General features: G+C 32.4%; 1 pseudogene; it reads left to right on the top strand.

Moving 5' to 3' along the window:
• Positions 1215 to 4273, top strand: part of LOC109359722 — a 10481-nt pseudogene continuing 7422 nt past the window's right edge.

Raw genomic sequence — 4273 nt, 5'->3', positions numbered from 1 at the left:
AGAAAATTGAGTCTGTTTTGATGAGTTCGTAGCTTGAGCGATAGTTTCTTGCTTGAGCGGGAGACATACAATATTTTTGACTGTTTCTGATTGTTTGATTACTTAGGAAATAACCCTAGCTTGGGTGTGAAGTGTATTTACACTTGGGAAAGACCATGACTCAGATGATTGAGTCTGGTGCCCAAAATTGACAAACTTATACAAGTACCTTTGTTCTTGCGCCTATTTAGGGCAAGGTTTCCGACTGTGATGTCGTGATTAGGGCAATGGCCAAAAAGGATTACATGATACCATTCAACGAGGTCGTCTAACCGTAAGAGGCTTGGCCATGTGGTCGTCCAGGATATTCAGCGATGGTTCGTAGTGGTAAGGATGTTATTCCTCTTTTACGTGATGACGTAAGATCGGGTCCCACATGAAGCATTCCTTTGGGAGATGTCTTAGGTTGGACCGATCATATAAAATAATTATTAAAAGATTTAATAAGCTAACCTCGGTTAGTGTGCATACTTATTATGGATAATGAAGTAGTATAGAGGAAATTTACGGGAGACGAACGAGCCCCGAGATGTTGATAGGGACGACGATGGCGGTGGTTCGTCAGAAAAGTCTTGAGGGTGAGTTTAGGTGAGATGAGTTCGTTGTATTCCTGGATGAGGTATTCTGTTGTATTGGACAGTTCTCACAGCGCAAACTAGATGATCTCTAACAACCCCTCTTTGTAATCAGGATCAATGAGAGAGATGTCCAGAAAGTGTTTGATACGACACCGTCCTGAAATGGACAGTTCTTCGGAACAAATCAATCATATATCCTTACGAGGAATAATTTTGGTGCGTTCAAATCGGCTTGTTATGGGACATGCACTCTTGGTTATTTCCAAATAGTATATTGGAAGGATATTGGTGAAAGGATGGACGAAACAAGCATAACATTCATACATTGAGATCGTGGACTTTGATCCTCATAATCTATGATTATAACATCATTCATCATTGTGCATTTTATATGTGATGTATATATTTTGTTTATTATGTGTGTCTGTGTAGATGTGATATTCTGTGTAATTTCATGTCGTCAATGAGTAATATTCATTAGATGTCTTACTCCCTCTCTTTTCTTATGGTGTATTTGTATGCATGTTCAGATGGACTCATCAGCACTGATCCGAGGATATCACTTCACTATGTCCCAGGAGGGGACATGGAGTAGTGATGGAGATCGGTACACATACACAAGCCCTTGCGACTTAGATCTGTGTAGGGTACTTTTTGATGTGCTGGATGTCTCAGCCTTTTGTGTAATTTCAGTTTGGGCGAATATTTCTTCCGCCTTGTATTTCATATAGATATTTTCCGTTATTAAATGAAGTATTATTCAAAGTTATATTGTGTTATTTTTGGTTACCATTAGGTAACAATTTTTTATTTTCCGCAATGTATGTTACTTAAAGTGATGTCGCGAAAAAGAAATGAATATAAAGATGATAAGTTCATATGGCATCATTATTAAAAAAAATACCTATTTTTGAGCAGATTTTTGGAGTAATTTTCGGGGCGTTACATGTTGGGCTTCTTGAAGACAATGCTCCTAAGTTCAATGCTCTTGTTATTTATATTGAGGTACTTGATTGTTTTGTGTATAACAAAAAATATCTCACCACCTTATGGATAAAGAACTAACCCCTTTTGGGGTGTGTGATTGGGTGTGTGGTTGTTCCTCCCAATAAATGCCATTCACAAGAATCTAATCCTTGATCTTTTGATGTATTTGAGGATCTATTAGGTTCTTACATCACTAAACCAATATCTTGTTGGTAATCACCTATCAATTTAAGGGTGAATATGTTAAATAACAAGAACATCGTTGAGAAATTTTAATGCACTAGACAAAGTTAATTGCCCTTAACTTAAGTGAGAATAAAATACATGAATTTTGTATTATGTTTAGGGAATATTTTGTTTAAATATAATAAATTTTTTGACCATCAAATATTAGTATTTATTGTGGGTCAGACTCGAACCCACAATCTCTCTTAAAATCTTCCACCTTAACTAACAGACTACCTTAGGACTTCTTATTAATAATTTGTTTGATTGTGTAATAAGCATTTAAATTGTTTATCATAATGACTTATGAAACATGTATAAATCCCTTAAGATAGATGTAGATAAAAAATATTAATAAAAGCAAAAATTATATTGTAATGTTTGTCTATAACTTTTGGGTAACTAATAATCCCTTAATCTAAACAAATATAAATGATATTATGATTGATATATGACTTTTAAGCAGCATCGATATTATGGAATTTCAACACCATTTGGGTTATTTGAAGAATCTATGAAAAATGAAACTACTCGTGGATACTTCAACTCAGCTCAAGCAATAGCAGATTATGCTGATATGCTTTTACACATAAAAAATACTTTGTCTGCTCAACATTCTCCGATAATCATTTATGGAGGCTCTTATGGTGGAAATAAGGACTAAATACATATTAGTAGGTCTTTTTATTTAAATTTTGGAATATATTTGTGGCAACTAGGACTTAAATGAAGGGGTGATAATATTTTGACATAAAAAATGTCTTGTTATTCTGACATCAATTTTTTTTTAAATATTAATAAAATAATCTTTTTATTCTAATACAGTTAAAAAAAATATCTTTTCTCACACATTCTCTCATTTGATTTTCTCAAATAATTATAATTTAAAATTTAATGTAGAATTTTGTTCTTACAAAAAATAAAGAAATGTTGAGTTTGTTGTGTCCTACAGTTAGCTCACTTGATTCACTAATATAATAAAATATGTGATTAAACAAAGTTTAAAACCCTGCAAGTGTGCCTCAACCTTTCACATTAGCCTGAATGTGCTCTTAGACACACAAAAAAAACTATGTAGATAAGTGATTGTGTTGAACATGTGTAAAAAAAATTCAACTTGTTATATTGAGAGGTTTAGTTCATCATTTATTTTTGTAAAAATAAATAATAATAATAAATTAAGCAGATTCCAAAGAAAAATAAAATAATAAAAAAGCAATATTTTCCCGTCATATTTAGAGATGTATCTACCATATCATTTTTAAAGACAATGATATATTTCTATTTTTTAATTATCCAAATTAATTATTTAGAATTAAAGTCTAATTAGGATTAAGATTTTGTTTAATGTGTCAATATTTTATTCATTCATACAATTTTTTGTCAATAAATGACACTTCTGTAATACTAGTACAAAGGGATAATTAACTTTCTTACCTTAATTTTATATGCAATGCTAGCTAGCATCATGGTTCCGTTTAAAGTATCCCCACGTTGCTCTCGGTGCTCTTGCTTCATCAGCACCAATTCTTTATTTCGATGGCATTGGCATTGCCCCACACCATGGTTATTATTAGGTTGTGACCAAGGACTTCAAAGTAACATTACTTATTAATTCCATGTTAATCTTTACATTCAAAATAATCAACACTATTATTCTATTAAATTAAACTATGCTTTTAAATTAAACTATATTTTTGCATGGTCCAGGAGACAAGTGAGAGTTGTTACAACACTATACGTAAATCTTGGTATGTAATTGACAGAGTTGCTAAGAAGCCTAATGGTCTTTCAATTCTCAGCAACAGATTCAAAACTTGCAAGTAAGCATATAGTTTGTGTACACAATTTGTTTATCTTATCCATCCAAAACGTGCTTAACAATAATTATTATTCTTGGTCTTTGTTTCAGGAAATTCAGCACAAGTTCTAATCTGAAGGACTATTTGGGCTTAATGTATAGTGGAGTAGCTCAGTACAATGACCCTCATGAAAACACACCTAAAGTTATTTGTGACTGTGAAGAAGATCTTGCTCCTAACCTTGGCACGGTTTTGATGAAGACGCCAACATCACCAAAAAGAAGAAAAGGAAGATGACTTATGAAGACAAATGAAGATAAAGCTTCAAAACATTAGATTAAGTCTTTGTAAGTACTTCTATCCTAAACTCTTAAGTATATACAAGTATAATTGCTCAAACTATTTTTTAGAAAATGTGAGACACTTTTAAAACACTTAAAACATTTTTCAAAAATAGTGTGTAACAGGTTACTTCATTGAGTAACAGGTTACATGTGTGAGAAAAGAGTTATCCAACTGAAAAACTGATTTTTGAAAGCTGAGTAACCGATTACTCAAAGTGAGTAACCGATTACTCAAAATAACTTTTAAGTATCTGTTGGACAGAGAGTTTGAGTAACCGATTACTCAAAGTGAGTAACC

The sequence above is a fragment of the Lupinus angustifolius genome, chromosome LG11 (genome assembly GCF_001865875.1).
Source record: "Lupinus angustifolius cultivar Tanjil chromosome LG11, LupAngTanjil_v1.0, whole genome shotgun sequence".
Classification (NCBI taxonomy): Eukaryota; Viridiplantae; Streptophyta; class Magnoliopsida; order Fabales; family Fabaceae; genus Lupinus; species Lupinus angustifolius.
Note: the sequence above shows the minus strand (reverse complement) of the source record. Positions and strands in the feature narration are given on the sequence as shown.